Genomic DNA, 18,723 nt, shown 5'->3' on the forward strand with positions numbered 1-18,723 from the left:
CAACATCGCCAAACACTTTAATGAATCACGGATGACTTTCCATCACCTTAAAGAAAAACACATTTGAGCAGCCATTTCCACGAGAAAACAAGAGACCCATCATGCTTAACCAGCTAATCTGTGGAAACGGGTTATCCTGCTTGGGGGCAGCCCCATTCACGGAGGGTTCTGGTTTCTGGTCAGAGGCAGGGTGCAAGCCAGCCAGCCCTGGACTTGACCGGCAGCTGAGGGTTCCAGGGGTGAGCACAAGATGTGGATTTAGAAGACAGATGGCTTCTGTCCTTCCTTCTAGCTCCTCCCTTCCTTCCTTCCTGCCATTCTTCCTTCTGTCCACTATCAGCCAGGGTCCAGTCAGGAGACAGAAGTCAACCCAGTTATGGGAACGGAAACCACTTAACGTTAAGAATTGTTCACTGGGAATCTAGTTGATAACTAGGCAGCCGAAAGGGTAAGAAAATCCCCGGGCATCACGGTTCAACCAACTGCAGGAGAGAGAGCCACCACTAGGGCTGGGAAGATGAAGACAGTTGGAATTAGGAGGCTCCGGGGACCATGGACAGGGACTCAGGCCCCTGCAGGGGGATACCCGCAGGCCAGGGCAGGTATCGCCAAGGGGCACATCGAGACCAGCGCTACAACTGTTGCAAAAACTGCCAAGTGTGGTCAGCTGCTGCCCCTGGGAGGTCCTGCTGCTGCCCGGTGCACAAGCCAGGCTGTGGCAGCACCACAGGGTCAGGAACCTGAGGGCAGGCCTCGGAGGGAAGAGCCAGGGGGGAGGACAGGAGCTGCTGTATCCCCGCCCCAGAAGTACTTCCACACTGCCTGCTGTCTGGCTCTCTGAAAGAGGAAAGGATTTGGGGCATCAGGGAATTTGGGGTTTCCCGTACTTTGCCCACTGTGCCAAGACTCAAACAGCACACAATATTGTCCTGACACACCCAGCAGTGGCTCTAGGCCAGTGCGTCTGTTATCTCGTTCACCTTTCCTCCAAGTTCCTGGGAATCAGATATCATCATGCCCACTGCAGGGTAAGCAGAATGCCACCCAGGGAAGCTGAGAAGATTCTCCAGAGCCACACAGCTCATCAATCCCAGGCCTGAAAACTTGCAAACAGCGCTCTCCCGGGAGGCCCTATCCCAATTCCACACATTTATTCTGATAGTCCCCAACATTTAGCAGGGATCACAGGACTTCTACTATACGCAGTGCCCTGTATGTGCTAGATACACACAGAGCATAAGGACATGAGACGCGGAACGGTCTGGAAAAAAAAGCATGTGACAGCTGTCAAACAGCAGCTTGATTGCACGCACCAAAACCAAATGCCCTAAAGTCTCTTCCAAGCTGAGGTGAGCTTAAGAGACGCTCTAGGAAAAAAGTCCCATCTTGCCAGATACATTTGGGAAATAGAACCCCTCTTGGAGGGTCATCATGCATGGTGACAGAGCAAAGACTCAGAGGGGGAAAAAAAGGCCTACAGTAAGAAAATTCAAGTGTTTTGCAAGCTTATATCATGAATCTTGTTTGCCCACAACATTTATTAATGTCCCACGGAGGGTGTTTTGCCTTGCATGCCTGGCAATGCTTAATTCCAGGGAGGCAGGCTTGCAAGGGGCACAGGTGTGTACTTACCTTGGACCCACCGTTCAAGGTGGCCTCTGACCTCAGAGGCAGGGAGGTGAGGGTCTGCTGGGGATACAGGAGATCCAGAAGTTCGTGGGGGACACTTGCAGCTGAGGAGAGACAAAATCAGGGAGTGTAACTGAGAGCAGATGCCCCAGGACCAGAGATGGGGATACATCACTGCTCGGAAAATGCGCTGATATTCTCAGACCGCAGCTAAAACCTAATGCCCTTTGAAACACTTACTGTGGAGCATCTCAGTCTCTTCCTGTGCAATGTGTATAACAAAGAATTAACACACAGAACATATAAAAAAAAAAACATAAACATAACAAACCTATAAGAAAAAGACAAACACCCCAATACAGAGTAAGCACAAGAAAGGAAGACACAAGTATCAAAAGAAAAAAAAAAAAAGAATGGCCCACAAACATAAGAAAATACACTCATTTTGACAGTAATCAGTGGAATGCAAATTAAAACAAGACATCTGTTTGGTGATTTTTTTTTCCATCAGATTGGGAAAAAATTAGATTTGCTACTACTGAGAATGTTGGTAATACAAAATGGTCGGGCCATTTGGGAGGGCAACCTGGCATTTTCTGTTAAAATTTAAAATGTGCATACTCTGTCTCAGCAATTTCACTTCTTAGCATCTACTATAGATAAATGCACAAGGAGTTGTGAGTCCGTTCACTGCAGCGTTGTTAGTGAGAGCCACAAACTTCAAACAGCCCAAGGTCTCACACCATGCCAACATACAATGCCAAAGGGAGCTAGGTCTGAATATACTGACATGTGCATTGAAAAGGTAACACCTCAGTCTGTACAAGATAAAGATGTGCACATTTACACATGCAAAATGATAATGGTATAAAAATTCTAGAAAAGGCCTGGAAGGACACATCTCAATCTGATGCCAGTGGCTACCTCTGGAGATGGGGGGAGGCCTTGGGGTAAAAAGGGCAAAGGAGGCTTCAGCCTCCTTTACCTGTGGTGTCTGAAGTTTTGCAATGACAGTGTGTTTGCGTGTTGCTTACATACTTTTTGAAGAAAAGCAAGTTTATGGGAAATGAAAAACTAGTATATGACATGAAACAAGGACAGACATCTCTTGCAGGGGACACAGAGCAGAGAATAGAAACATCTATCAGTGAATGCAATGACTCTTCTGCTTCCAGCAGCTATCAGTCCATTTAGTACTGATGGCTTCTGCACGTGGGGAGGAAATAGCTTTCCCGGAGCACCTCCTGGGTACCAGACCCAGTGCTCGCCACTCTGTACACACTCGCTCATCTATTATTACCAAAACCTTATAAGGGCAGCCTCTAGAGAGGAGGAAGTACCCCGGAGGTTGTCTCGACAAAGCCTGGACTGAAATCCAGATGCGCCTGAAGACACATCACAAGGTGTGATGGTTCATCTTATGGGTCAACGCAGCTGGGCTCAGGGATGCCAGGAGTAGGTGAAACACTATTCCTGGGTGTGTCTGTGAGCTTCCCAAAAGAGATTGGCGTATGAATCAGCAGACTAAGTAAAGAAGAACTCCCCACAGAAGTGGGTGGGCTTCATCCAATCTGCTGAGGGCCTGAGTCAAAGAAATAGGTAGAAGAAGGGAGAATCTACTCTCTGCTTGAACTGGGACATCCCTCTCTTCTTGCCCTCAGACACTGGTGGTCCTCTTTCTCAGGCTTCTGGAGAACTAGATGTCAGACTGTGGGACTTCTCAGCTTCCAAAGTCACATGAGCCAATTCCTATAATCTCCATATACAGTTGACCCTTGAACAGCACAAGGGCCAGAACTGTATAGATCCACTTACAAGTGGATTGTTTTTTGATAAATACAGTACAATAAATCCATTTTCTCTTCCTTATGATTTCCTTAACTTTTTTTCTCCAGCTTACTTTATTGTAAGAATATAGTATGCATATGACATACAAAATATGTGTTAATCGACAATTTATGTTATCAGTAAAGCTTCTGGCTCAACAGTAGGTATTAAAAGTTTGGGGGGAGCCAAAAGTACATGAGGATTCTCGACTGTGCAGGGTGACAGGGCCCCTAATCCCTGTATTGTGCAAAGGGCAACTGTGTGTGTGTGTGTGTGTGTGTGTGTGTGTGTGTGTATGGATGGATGTGTATGTAGGTTTATATATGTATTGTGCACATATGTATATATTTCCTACTGGTTCTGTTCCTCTGGAGAACACTGATTCACAGTCTTTCCAAAAACAACCTTTATTATTGAGCTATGTATACATATGTCCATGTATATTTACCTATAGTCTTTCAATCTCTCTATCTCTGTAATCGTAAATAGTTGTATTTATACCAGTGGTTCTCAATTAAGGATGATTTTGCCCCTCAGGGGACACTTCGCACTATCTGGAGACATTTTTGATCATCGCAACTGAGGGGAGAGGGCTCCTCCTGGCATCTGGTGGGTAGAGGCCAGGGATGCGGTTAAACATTCTACGATGTATAATACAGCTCTCACAACAAAGAATTACCCAGCCCCAAATGTTAAAAGTGCTGAGGTTGAGAAACCGTGGGCTTTACCTATAAGAATTGCTTGAAATCAGACACCCTCAGAAAAGTCTGGCAAGGTCAGCATGAAATGCCCAACTTATATTTAGTCCCTAAACCCAGGTTTGGCCAGTTCCCACGGCCAGATAATATACGGCAATGAAAAACTATTGCTCACTGCCCTCTGGACCAAAGCCAGTCAAGTTCTCTGTGGCTTCCTGTGAAACCAAATAGGAGGGCAGCAGGGTCCAACCCAGTTAAAGATAATGCAGCTGAGGCTGAGGTAAAAGGTCAAGGAACAGGTGAAAATAGTCCCTTTGATATTTCTCACCCAGAAAAAAAGCTTATGGAATTCGTAACCAATTAGACCAGAAAAGTACAAAGAATATTAGTAAGTAAACAGAAATGTCCCATTTTATATTTGGATTTTTTTTTCTTATCAGATGGCATTTCAACTTGAAGATGTGCTTAGATAAATAGGCTTTCAGAGTATTTATCAACTCTCCTTTTGGTGTAAATTCTTCCCGTCTTGTTTTCAAGTCATTTCCAGTAGTGAAAAGGTGCCAGTGATAATTAAAACCTAATTCTATCCCCACAGTCCTTAAAAAAATAAAAAAAGAATATGATCTCCTATAAAGCTCTCAGAAATAATCAAGTCTCCACATCCGCCCATGATAACGTGATTTCAAATGGATAAGGTTTGCAGAAGAACTACCCAGAAATGTAGTGAAATTAATTGCTGTTTTTCACGAAGCAGCTTTAAAATGCAGTAATTAATTGACCTACTGCTGGAGACAGTTTCCTCATAGTTAATAACCACTCTTCCCAGACATGAGAAAGACAGATTGCTTCCATTTGAAAACAGTCTCCACTAAAACCAAATGATGGAAGAGATGGCCACATTTTCTGGTACGTGCACCATAGCCAGATGGGGTTTCACGAGCTGCTGTTAGTCTTTTAGCCCAGTGAGGGGAACCTGCATCATTGGTCCTGCAAGACGTGTTTCTGTGATTCCTGAGTCTGAGACACCTGTCAGTCCACTGACTGGTGTGTATCCAGAGAGAGCCTGCTCTTGGAAATCGGTGTCTTGTCCCATGGGAGGCAGCGTGGTGTTGCGGCCGAGCCTTGCTTTTCCTCATCTGTCTAATGGGCAGAGCAGAGATGGGAAATGGGTTCCCACCTCTTCCCTCTCACACTGACGATCACTGTGATGTATAAGGGCAATGAAGCTGGGAGGGAGCAGTCAGGTCAAAGTCACAGAACTTCTGCAGCTTTCCCCATGACTCCACTTGTGAGCAACTCTAAACCCCCACCCACACAGTCCTGTACCGCCCTCGCCCTCCTCTCTGCTTCTGGTGTCCTGTGGGGCTGACCTGTTTGGACTGCACCAAGGGACTCACTTGGCTTCTGGCAATCCCTTTGGGTGTGGCCAGCGAGGAGCCCCGCAGGAAAGACTTGGCAGGGGTAGGCGAGTGAGGTCACGGTACCTTTTCTTCTACCATTCACCCCCCTTCTCCGTCCCCCTTGTGCAGATCTTCCTCAAGTTGGCTCCAACTGCCACGGCTCCTGTCTTGGCACCCCTCTTCTTGCCAACCTCTCCTTCCAGATGCTGTCCACCTTCCCTCTCTTTGCCTTTATAGGCCCAGGGTGACAAGGATAACAACCCCTCCCCACACCGTTACTAGTCCCAGGGCACTGCACTCCCCCTTGGGGTTTCTGTACACCCAGGCACATGTTTATAAAGAAGGCCTTTATCAAACCCCCCTCCAGATGCACGACTTGAGTATGCTCTCCTTCCTGCTCTGGACTGACCTTCTCATGTCTCTCTCAACCTGACCTCAGCTGGGGCATTTGCTTTTCTATAACCTTCCAGGGCCTCGCAAGCAATTGCTCTTCATGAATCTGTCTACACCCAAAGCGCTCTCAGGACCATACAGGATTTAAAGTCTGCCCCAGCCCCCAGGAGTGACAGGGAGAACCGGAAGCTAGAACCAGAAGTAAGCTAGAGCATAACTAACCACTATCGCTCACTTTGGGGGTGGAAGAGTCAGAACCCCCTCCCCCCATCCTGGAGGCCAGAGGCAGGCAGTGAATTCTGACTCCGTGCACACGTGGGGTCAAATTGAGATAAATTCACCCAGAGGCAGACAGACTTGCTTGTCAAGGGGTTTGGATGCATCTTTCTCCTGAGCGAGGAGTTGAACTCAAAGTTTTCCAAAATCCCTCTTAAAACCCTAGCTCCATGTATCACATTCCTTGAGTCAGGATTCACGGCTCAGGGTTTAAGGTGACTTTCCACTCCTCACAGTCTGGAGGGAGAAACACTAACTAGTTCTGTTTGTTCGTCAGTCTGTTCTGTTTTATTTTCTCTTCCGTCTTTGGCTGGAGCATGAAAACCAAAGTTCCTTCTCTCTTACTCAGGGTAAATGCTGAATCGTGGTGGCTCCTTTATCCAAATTTCCCTCAAGAGAAAAGTAGCACACCTATTTGGGTCCTGATCCTTCTCCTGACCCTCCCCCCACCCCTTCTCCTTCCTTTTCTTTCTTATTCATTCTGCAAAGAAAGTCCATGATACCACCCCCACAACAACACCCAGTAAAGCACTCAACAGAAGAGCTAAGACGTATGGCTCCCAGAACAACTAGAGCCCTCCTGCCGTCCATCAGGTGTGGCTATTGTATTTCAAATTTAGGGCTCTCACATATCTCAGTATAACTACAAAAACTGTCCATAAAAGTCTCTTCTTGTCCTTGAGTGGTCAGAGCGACAAATGACTGATTACCCTGCAAGCAGATTCTCAGCCCATCCTGTGCAGTTGGAGAGAGAAGACGACGGAAGCATGCAGTCAGGAAGCCCTGCATGCAAACAGAGTCCGGCGGCTTGGCTGGAGGAGGTGGTCCCACTGCAGTAACCTGCTTGCCTACACAGAGGCATCCTGTGTCTCCTTGCCCCATGACTGTCTAAACTAAATTTCAAGGCAAGGAAACAGCTGAGAGAGACTTCATGCCATCAGCATCCCTGAAGCTATGGTTGGCTCTGGGAAGGAAGCTTCGAAGAAGGTACAAGCCCAGGTGTTTACTGAATTTGAGAACAACTGGGGCTGCGGCAGAGGGGCCATCCCAGGAATCTTAGAGGAAATGTCCTATGTTAATCCTCACGTCTAGTCCTTCCAACTATTCCTACAACTGAGACAAGAGGTACCAGGTCTGTTAAAACAACAGTTACCCCATCTTTGTGAATGAATCCAGAAAAAAACCCAATGACCTTAGCACACTGGCACTCTACAGATACTTCCGAGGCTTTTGTGCAAATGTGTACCTCGATCGACACGTTAGGATGACTTTACACACAGAAACACCTGAATAACTAAATCAATGTACTATACAGAATGAGCATAAATAATGATAGAGGACCCAGGAGTACATGTATATACTGTATGTGCATAGGAATACACATGTGGAAAAGAGAGCAAGATAGACAGGTAGATAGAGTTGATTGATAGATGACTTGGTGGATTCAGAGACTGGTTTTCCCAAAGATTCTTTGAGCAATAGAATCTGTTTGGTTTTGAAAATGTACTTTTCAATCCATATCATTAGCCCAACAATATATGGTCCTATACTCTTCAATGTATGCTGTTTTGCTAGTTTGTCTTTTTGTATTTTGATTGAAAGTTGTATCAAATAGGGGCTCCTGGGTGGCTCAGTCAGTTAAGCATCTGACTTCAGGTCATGATCTCATGGTCTGTGAGATAGAGCCCTGCATCAGGCTCTGTGCTGATGGCTCAGAGCCTGGAGCCTGCTTCCTTCAGATTCTGTGTCTCCCTCTCTCTCTGCCCCTCCCCCCACTCATGCTCTGTCTCCCTTCATCTTTCAAAAATGAATAAACGTTAAAAATTTTTAAAAAAGAAAGTTATATCAAATATACATAGTCTGTGATATTACTAACTTAGAAGTACATATTCATATTTTGCCTGTGCTTTAAGGTGATTTATGACTCACAGAAACGATCTGATCTTCAATGGTATGACAGAAGCCATCAATGGAATTGCCTGCCATGTTAGGATGTTTTCATTTTCTTCCATGGTAATTGGTCTCTTCAATTAATTATTGGGTTGTGGGGTTTTTTTTTAGCCAATTTCAGTTATTTCTATTTCTTCCCTAATAAATTTTATCAATAATTTTATTAATGTACTGACCTAGAGTTTGTACATTTTAATTGCATTCTCTTATTTTTAAGCCTTCTCTATATTTGGAGTGATCTAGTCTCTAATTTTCCTTAAGGATAAATGGTGATTCTTATTTTTTAATAAGATAAGAAATTGATCTAGTTGATTGGTTTATTTTTGATAGAAGGCGGAGAGACAGACAGACCTAGACAATGGGTCTAACTTAGTTCTTTTATTTTGTAATTATTTCCTATTTCAGTTTATTTCTATTCTTATCTTCATCATTTGTACTTGCCTAGTATCCCCAGGGGTTTTGGGTTCTCAGTCTAACATCTGAAAGAGACTGATTAATTTACTTTTATTACTTCTTATTGACGAAGGAATTGACTTCTGTTATGACTTTGCCTTGGAGTAAAGCTTTGGAACTATAACTTGTGTTTACAATAAAATATTCTTACTTTAAAATTATTTCTAAATAATTACTAACTTAGGTCCCATTACTCTTTAACCAAAAATTAGTTAGAGGGGAATTTTAATTGTTATTATTGTTTTGACTTTTATTTTTCATCTGTATTTATCTGACATTAAATTTGGAGAGTTGATCTTATAAAATACCCCCTATAAGGAATGTATCATGCTTATTCTTATGGCTTAGCATAAGAGCAAATGTTATCAATCTTCCATGAAAGCCTAAGGAAACATTTTTATTTTAAAATATGAATGTTATTATTTTATTTAAATTTGTCTATGTACTTATGTATTTTGAGTCTCTTCCCTGCCAAGGATAAGAGCGATATGTCTCAGCCTCCCAAAACAAACATGTGTCTGTAAATTTCCCATTTTATTTCGAACATTTTTAGCCTTATATATTTTGATGCTATGTAATTCAGCAAATAAATTTTCATGACTATTTTATCTTCACTGTGGATTGTAAAATGACATTCTTTGTCTCCTTTAATATTATTCGGCCTGGAATAAAGTTTGTTGGAAACCAATGTTGTCAGCGCTGGTTTCTCTGTTTTTGCATTTCCTCGGTAATGTGTTTTATCCAATTTTTCCAACGTCCTTTGTCTTTGAGTTGTATGTAACACCAGGTGGGAATTTACTGTTGAACATAATAAGAGAAGTTTGGTCTTCTCATTGTTGGAGAATATTGTTAATTATATAGAATCTTTTAAAAGGGTCTAAAAACATCAACAGAAGCCTCTCCCGGGCAGTCCAGGAACCTCTCTCTGTGTGGTTTCCTCTGGGATGCAGAGCTGTGAACTATCAGCCCTTCACATCATTTTACTCCTGCCGGCTGGTGAGAATGTGCTGCTTAAGCAAGCATGCCTCTAGGCTATAGAAGCCATTGGGCACTCTGAAAACATAGGCAAAATGAGAGAGGTATGTAAGACGTGACTCCTAGGGAAAATCCCAGTGTTCACAATAACAATATTATCAATCAGGTACTTCTTCGTGTATTTTTCTTCCCACTGCCTCTTCTCCTGTACTCTCAATATAACAGTGGAGCTGTAACAGTGTTGAGTTGGCAGGGGGATAAGATCGCAGGAAACTATCTATGAGATCTTATAGATTTTAGGTAGCATCCTCTCTGCCCAAGGCAGGCTTAGATAAAAACGTTGCCTGTCTGCAATGCCAGATGTCAGGGTCAATAGTAACTGCCAAGAAATCTGCTCTAAGCACTGTCGATGTACTTAAACACCTGTACCTCAGTTTACTCATCTATTAAGAAGGATTCAATGAGGTGCATAAAAAGTGCCGACAGCAGATTCTTGGCATATAATAACTAAGAGACGAGAATCAGTTAATGTTATTATTGACTGACTTGATCATCTTGTTTTATATCAGCTTTTCATATTGCTTGACCATTTCCTTCTTTAACCACATTTTTATTTTTTTGGCCTACATTTTGTTTTTGCTTATTTTTTTCCCAGCAGTTTGGAAGGAGCTGTTTTACAAATTTTGCTTTGCTCCGCATTGCTTTTATATATTTGTGCCATTTTTTTTTCTCTGATTCACAAGATTTCACATCAACTCTCACCTCCTTGTAAGATGAGCAACGTAGTGAGTTTGTGTTTTTCACCTCCCTTTCATAAGCCCATTTCCTATTAGATTAGTACTGGACGATTGAGAATCATCTCTTTGAAGAATTATATTTGCATTCAACTTAGAAGGATATTTACAGTTTTTGACTTTATATTCATTCTTGTCTTTGCTTGTAACCATCCTTTTCATACCTTGGCTTCCCATTCTTGACTCTCTAATTTCAAGTCAGTATCAGTGTGTGTAACTCATATTCACATTCTTTCCCCCCACTGAAAAAGATTTTAGGGGAAATCTATTTTAAAAGTTTTTCAACCTGTTTTTTGTTTGTTTGTTTGTTCATTTTGTGTTTGTGTAGGTTTTCTGGAGATTTTTGTTCTGTTTGTGTTTTGCTTTTGGCCCGTACCGGCGAATGGGCATTTGGCTGGTTTTCCCATTCTTGAGTCTCATGTTTTTCTCTGAAAACACTGTACCAGTCACTCTATTTTCTGGAATTTGCTATGGTATGCTAGGTGTAAATCTTCTTTTCATTATCTCTTCTTATAATACAGTGGGGATGTTTGATCTCCGTATTTGGATCCTTTCAGCTTTAGAAAATTGTATCTAATTATACCCTTGATGATTGTTTTCTTTCCATTGCTCTTTTAATCTTCAGAAATATCGAAAATTTATGTGTATTATACCCATTCTCTGCCTCTCTATCCTTTTCTCATCTTTTTATTTGTATTCCTGTGACACATATTGAATGCTCAATAAATACGTAAGAAAGAGAGCAAGAAGGGAAAATGGGAAGGAGGGATCTATTTAGCGGACATGTTTTGAATTTATCCTAATCAGCTTGGATTTGACTTTCTGATCATTTCTGTCTTAACTGTGGGTAGGGAGCCATTTACCTCCTATTACTCTCGCAATCTTTTCTTGTATCCTGAGCTTCATATTTTCATATGTTTGTGTTATTTTTGAAATAGCTTCCAAAGACCGTTTTAGGACCCGTCTTCCCGTATTTTACCAAACATTCTCTATGTTTCCTCCACACCTAACTTTTACAACAAATGATTTTCGGGGTGATGTTATTTTTCTTTTGTACTGTAGTACTTCCCACTCACTACCACTGACTTGTTTTGTGATAAACGTTCTTGAATGATTCCACACGGATTTGCTCGTCCGCAGGAGTGTTCTTCCATTCAGGTACTGCGGGACCAAGGTGAGATCCTCTCCTAATCCATCTGTTTGGTTCTCTGACACGTGAAACCAACGAATCAATGAAACACAGAAGTCACGGTTATTGTCAGCACTGCTGCCAGGGACTTTCCTGTCTCCCACACAGCCCTTTCCATATAGGAGTTATGGTCCCTGAGATGTAAGGGGGCCCTGTTCACCCTCATTGCTTGTCTGAATTTCCTTTGACTAGGCACCAGTGGGATGGAGCAAGATATGGGGGAGTCAACTGGCCCTTCCAGAAGAATAAGTGCTTTAAATAAATGACTGTTTTTATGATTGGTATAAATCCTGAGTCTCTGAGCCAGATAGAGAGAGTGTGAAAGTGTGTGTGTTGGGGGGGGGGGGGAAGGGTGTATGTGTGTGCAGTGGGTGAAGTGGAGAATAAAATTTCATCCTCCATACTTTATACATGCAAAATACACTTCTGCAAACTACTGCTTTTTCTCTCCACTCACTTTAGTTTAGTATCTGTTAAATCCAAGGATATATTTTTTCAGATAGGAAATTAACATAGACAACAAAGCCCCTGAGGACAGGGACTATGTACTTACTTCCCCAGTGAATCCCATGGCCTAGCCCATATATAAGACTGAATGAATAAATGAGGGATTAAATAAAGGTTGGGATGGAGTGAAACAGCCCCACATTTTTTTAATTATGGACAATCTTCTCCGTATCTTTCTATTTATATTGGTTTACAAATATATTTTTCAAATTATTAGATTAGAAAATTATTCCTACCAGCATCCAGCATATGGTAATGATTGTAAGGGGAATTTTTTATTAGTCCTCTTTGTAAATTTCAATTTCAATTACTTCAATTCCTTATATGTGAGAAGTGTTGAAATTAACAGAATTTAGTTCATATAATGTCAAGGAGTTTGGTATGCACATGAAAATTACCGTGACTGTTACAGGTTTTTTTGTTTTGTTTGGTTTGGTCAAAGTCCCTAAAAGACAGTTGGAGAACAAGGGAACAAAAAAGCCCCCAAATCCCAGGACCGAATGCAGCCATTATTTAACATCTCCATATGTTTCCTTCCAGGCCCTTTTCTCAATGTTGAGCCTTGTGGCTGTGGGTGGAAAGGGATTCATCAGCCAAATCCTACTGGGAGGGTCAAATCGTGGTATTTAGGAAGAGGCGTGAAATCTATACCCCTGTAGCTGAGACACTCCTTTTATTATTTGTATTTTCCCATTTTGAAAAAATAATTGCTGCTACCAAACACCCTCCACAGCACTACACCCCATGGCAATCAAAGGAACTGAACCGTATCTGGGTGCAGAAAACAGAGGGGGTGCACAGACAAACCAGAGAAGTAGCTGGATATGGTGGAACACGATGGAGGAAAGCAGAATGCCCTTAGAACATGACTTATAATAAGTTGTGTTGTTCACATTCTATGAATTTAACTATTTCTAGTTGCAGGAACCTAGGAAATCCTGCATCCCATAGTCCTCGGCCTGCCCCACAGAAATGTGACCTTGGGACAAGTCTACATGTGTCCAGAATGGCATGGGAAGAAGAGAGCTTGGATAGCAAAAATGAACAAACTGAGAAAAAACAGATAAATGTCTTGGAGGAAATTGGAAGTTTTTATCCAGGCCCTGCTTTGTAACATTCAAAGGTTATGTGAATCATGGGTATGCCAACCGTCTAAATATCTCCATAAAATTTTCATTTCAGATTGAGTTCAACCATGCTGACCCGCCTTCTGACTCCTTTATGATATCCTCAGTTCAACCACACCCTTTACCCTCCAAGTCCCGTACAACACGCTCTGTCCATCACAGAAATCCAAATCAGGCTCAGACTGATGGGAGACAGATTCTGATACTCAATGAGGACAGAGCAGATGAAAGGCCGACTCCCCACCTCACGGAAGAGGGCTCTTTCCAGATGCATTCCTGTGTGATTGTGCTAAGTTTCAGACGTTACTGGATATTTATTAGATGGGTTCCTTTTTTACCGTTAAGCATCTTAACATGCATTATATAACATACTTTGCTTCTTATTTTCACTTACAATGATATAATCAAGTATCTCTATTTTATTAAATGGCTGTTGTAACTACCATTTTAAGAACTGCCTGATGCCCCGGGCACTATGCACACCACCGTCTATTTCTCCCACGGTCAAAGATCTAGACGGAAGAAGTTACTTTGTAAAATCCCAATGTGGACTATTCACTGGAAGGACTTAATGATTTACACCAAGGGTTCAGACGTTTTGATACTTTGTGAAGACAGATGTCTCCCACCCAAACCAGGAAATGTACCATTCAGAGTCCTGTGTTTTATTGTTGCTTTTTTTTTTTTTTTTTTTTTTTTTTTTTTTGGTTTTTAGCACTACTAACCAACTCTCTGTTTTTCTGTTTATAGACAACAGCTCATTAAGTAATATAGTAATTAAGTAAGTAGCTACTTTATATAAAGCTGCCAGGGGTTTGGGGTATCACTTCAGAAAGGGGCATGGAATAATAAAAACTATGAGCCCAGCTACACACACTTCTTCTGGGGTCAGTTGTTGGATATTTTGATTTTAATTCATAGCAAGAGGTCCCCTGGCAGGTCCCGGTCCTGGAAGCTGACTGATGGAATTGAGGGGATTTAAGAAAGAGGAGGAAGGCTGTAACCAGAGCCCAGAATGCCTTCTCTTTTTAAAACAACAATAAATGATGACTCTTTTCTCTCATATATATATAAGGCTTGGCAATTTCTGAGTAAAATAAATTCAAAATAAGATGTGCAGCCATGTGAAATACCTTTGGTTAAGCTGTCCTGTGAATGACTAAATTCAAGACACAGATGTGAGTGTGTATGTGTGTGTATGTCTGAGAGAGAGAGAGAGAGAGAGAGAGAGAGAGAGAGAGTATATGTGTGAGAGAGTGAGTGTTTGTGGGAGACAGAGAGAAAAAAAAACACATGTATTTAATATGAAATAGGTAGAAATAAAGATAGTGCCCTTCTGTTCCATACAAGGGAGGATGGGTTGAAAGTGGAAGCCATCTGTCCCCAATGAAGGGTATTTTATCAGTGACATTGTTTAAGAAGTCGGTTGTGTCGGGGCCCCTGGGCAGCTCAGTCAGTTAAGTGTCCAACTCTTGATCTTGGCTCAGGCTGTCATCTCATGGTTCATGGTTTTGAGCCCCGCATCACAGAGGCTGCTTGGGATTCTCTCTCTTTCTCCCTCTGGCTCTGCCTGTGTGCTCTCTTGCTCTCTCTCTCTCAAAATAAATAAATAGACATTAAAAAGAAAAGTCAGTTGTGTTATTACTTTTAAATCTCTATTGCAACACACTCACCACTGTCTGTACTCGGGACAGAACATTCACACTTGCCAAACCTTGTGTGCCACCGGTCCCCTCAGAAGCACCTTATCACCCTTACAAAACAAAATCAGCTGGGGTAGTGGTTATAATTCCACTTTAAAGATGAGGAACCTAAGACTCAAAGAACTGAAGCAACCTGCCCCCGGCCATGTGGCTCATAAGAGGTCAACTCAGGATTTGAACTGCATACATTCGGAGTCAAAAGACTACATCCTGTGAGACACGCTGACTGCATAGAGATGGTGGCTAGAGCTTTTATTCACAGAGAGAGAAAGGGGAAAAGCAAGAAGAGTAAGAGGGGAAAAAGAGAGAAACACACACACACAGCGAGAGTGAGAGAGAGAGAGAGAAGTTACAGACTGGCCATTTTTACAGTTTTGGGCCTAAGATCTTTCCCTTCTTGCCTGATAATATTAAAAAAAAAAATTTTAGGGGCGCCTGGGTGGCTCAGTCGGTTAAGCGTCCCACTTCGGCTCAGGTCACGATCTCGCGGCCCGTGAGTTGGAGCCCCGCGTCGGGCTCTGTGCCGACAGCTCAGAGCCTGGAGCCTGTTTCAGATTCTGTGTCTCCCTCTCTCTGACCCTCCCCTGTTCATGCTCTGTCTCTCTCTGTCTCAAAAATAAATAAATATTAAAAAAAATTTTTTTTAATAAATTTTAAGCCAGAAGTGTTATGTTGAAGTCCTACCCCTAGTGTGTCAGGATGTGACTGTATTTAGACATGGGGTCTTTAAAGACATCACGAAGTTAAAATGAGGTGATTATGGTGGGCCCTAATCCAATGTGACCAGGGATCTTGTAAAGAGGAAATTCTGACACAGAGAAGACACAGGCACCGAGGGAAGATGATGTGCAGACCCAGGGAGAAGATGATCATCGACCACCTGAGAGCCAAGGAGAGAGACCTCAGGAGAAACTGCCCCAGACGTCACCAAGCTCCTGGACGGTCCGCCTCCAAGAGAAAAGAAGCGTCTGTTCTTCGAGCCACGTGGCCTGTGGTATTCTGTTATTATGGCAGCCCCAGCACACGCACACTCTGTCAGACTCACATGGAGGCAGCACGTCTGGGGGGCTGTCCCATGCTGACACCGACAAAGCCACTCTCCCCATGTGACCAGTTAGCGGGGCCCTGCTACCTCCGCAGGAACAGGGTTCCAGGATCAGGCCAGGACCCACTGCAGAGACGGGACTGGCTCCAAATTAACGTTTCTGCAAGGGCACGACCCCACCTTTCTCTTTTTTTCTGTGTCAAGCCGACGTTTCCCAGGAAGTTGGATTAAACGTGCACTGGCAGCCTTTGGCAGAGATGGGCCCTCGTACGGGCGCTGGTGAATCGGGGCCTTAACCGAACACGAAATGACAGAACCGTTTCCAGCGGAGGACTAACAGAGCCAACTCAAGACAAACACAACGTATTTTGGCATTGCTTTTGACAGATGGAAACAAAACAAACATTAGCGACCGGACTGCAGCTAACAATATGCAAAATTAAAGAAGATACCTTTTTAACTTTGTCTCGGAGTCCACCGGCTTTTCTTATAAAATCTGCCGAAGAAAAAAGAAGACAGAGCTGTTAATCTCGTTACACAACCAGTTAGCACATGCAAACAAGGGAAATTAAAAGTCTTTGCATTCAGGGGAGGAAATAGATATTTGACACATATATTTATTAAGGAGACTGGACTGGAAAATAGCACTGCTGTATTAATCAGAAATGGTGTAGGAAATACTTAAATAATATAACAGAATATGCACAGACAGCATAAGCTGCTTACAAATGGAAGCCTAAGGTCCAAGTATTTTTATTTGAAGGTTAAATTTTCAATTAATTTTTTTTCAGCTTGTTGCCATCTCTTCCAAGCATCACTGTTAATTGCCATAAAACAATACCTCTCCCTGTTTAAATTCTGGACATGGAGGCCAGAAGCCGTCAGCCATCTAATGAGCATCAGAGTATTGTGGCAGAAATGAAAACCACTCTGTAAGAGCTGAACCAAAACATCAGGCCCCGAGAAGTCAACTGATCGGTTAAAGCCCCTTTTTCCATTTGCTCAGTTTTCCAGAAGTTACATTTATAAGTTCCAGCCTGTCACTGGAAAGTACAAATAGGAGCCTTCTTTTATTGGAACTTCCGTACATCCCAACTTTGGGGATTCGTGGCAGCCAAGGGTCTGTATGCCCACTTACTTGCTGGCTCACCAGAGAAGGAACCTGACTCTTTCTTTTTCTTTAGGATGGAACAATATACATGTCCCGGCCGTAAATGGGCTTATTCACTTCTGCTCGGTTAACCGGCACTGCAGGGCTCTCTTCCAGGCTGAGATCCAGCCCACATCGTGTGGGATGACACGAAAACAGACTTTAGAAAGCACTGGTTGGAGAACTGAGGTTGGAAATACGGTTTCATCTTGACTTGAAGACAGGATTAGAATGAAGGTTTGGAGCATAAATACATTCACATAGGTTTGGGCTGGAAGACCTCTGTGTTGAGAGTCAGAGTTAACTTTGGAAATGATTTTAGGTTGAGAATAAAGGAGAAAAATGGCATTGAGGATAAAACGCAAAACACTGCATTTAATTTAAAATGGCCTAGCATCCTAGAAAAAAAATGGCCTTTTCTAAGAAGGCAACTTTACTTTGTAACCCAGCACCACCACTTACTGCTCATGTAGCTTTGTGTAAGTCACCTAAACCCTCAACCTCAGTTTCTTTAGCTGTACAATGGGAGTGATAATGTCTACTCCATACCTTCTTGAAAAAAGCAATAGAGAGAAATGAATAGATAATAGGTCAATCTTGTTCTCCCTTCCTCCTAGGGGACGTGTAGCATTGTTTGGGGAAATTTTTGATACCAGAGGCTTGGGTAGTGAGTGCTACTAAAATCTAGCGGACAGAGGTTCAGTATTACGCTATATACCCCACAACAATAGGACAGACCCCCAAGAATGGTCTTTCCCAAAATGCCAGTAGTGCTGATACTAAAAAGCCTGAATTAGATATAAATAGGCAGATGACAGAACACACATAAAAAGCTAATTTTTTAGCCTTTGGGGAGGAATGTATAGATCATCTATAAATTTGCAGGTAGATCAATTAATACAATGATGAGAAATATTCTGACATGGGATACTCTAGACATTCAACAAATGTAAGTAAGTTTTTATTAAATCTGAAGAGAAGATTAACAACATCATGGTTGGGATGAGGTTACAGATGGTGCTAAGCATGAAACAGTAATGTTACTGATGGAAAAATGCCACCATCATGCCGGGTGCTTGGTATTTTTGTCACATTTAAGAAGGGGGTCATCTGAGTCTAGGGCTGGGGTTCGTGTTAGAGCTACGGGTCCAGGGAAGGTTGGGATCGGGGCTGGCAGACCCTTCCCAACAAGCAGCCAAAGCTCGCTAATTATTTTGGCAACATGCAGACAGTCTCTCCAGTGCCAAGCATCTAAGTCCCTATTCGGAGTCCCTGCAGTTCCATAGGAGAGGGGCAGACCCGATGTGGCCTATACATGTCAGGGCGGCCCACCCCATAGTTGCCCACTTTCTCAGGCAATGGTATTAAGATTATCTGGAGTATGTTGATGACCCAGTTCTATCCCAGCCTTTGTATCCAACTCCATGAGGAAGGAGCAGCAGTGGCTTAAGAGATCGGGATTTCATATTAAGAAGAGATGCTAGGAACATTCCAATATTAAACCCACTTTGAGAAAAGGCAACTGTTTGTTCAACTCATATTTAAGGGAATAAGAAGTGTATGAGGTTCAAGCCAATGTCTATACCCTGTGTCCAATCTACAGGAGT

At 42.7% G+C, this 18,723-nt stretch overlaps 1 long non-coding RNA gene across 1 annotated transcript in view; it reads right to left on the minus strand.

Moving 5' to 3' along the window:
• LOC109494907 overlaps positions 1-18,723 on the minus strand; it is an 801,993-nt gene that overhangs the window by 193,798 nt on the left and 589,472 nt on the right. Inside the window, exons 14-15 of the long non-coding RNA XR_006590427.1 lie at positions 16,419-16,462; positions 1,633-1,733 (exon numbers count right to left, since the gene is read on the minus strand). This is a non-coding gene — a long non-coding RNA (uncharacterized LOC109494907). The remainder of the gene's footprint in view (positions 1-1,632; positions 1,734-16,418; positions 16,463-18,723) is intronic.

The sequence above is a fragment of the Felis catus genome, chromosome E2 (assembly GCF_018350175.1).
Source record: "Felis catus isolate Fca126 chromosome E2, F.catus_Fca126_mat1.0, whole genome shotgun sequence".
Classification (NCBI taxonomy): domain Eukaryota; kingdom Metazoa; phylum Chordata; class Mammalia; order Carnivora; family Felidae; genus Felis; species Felis catus.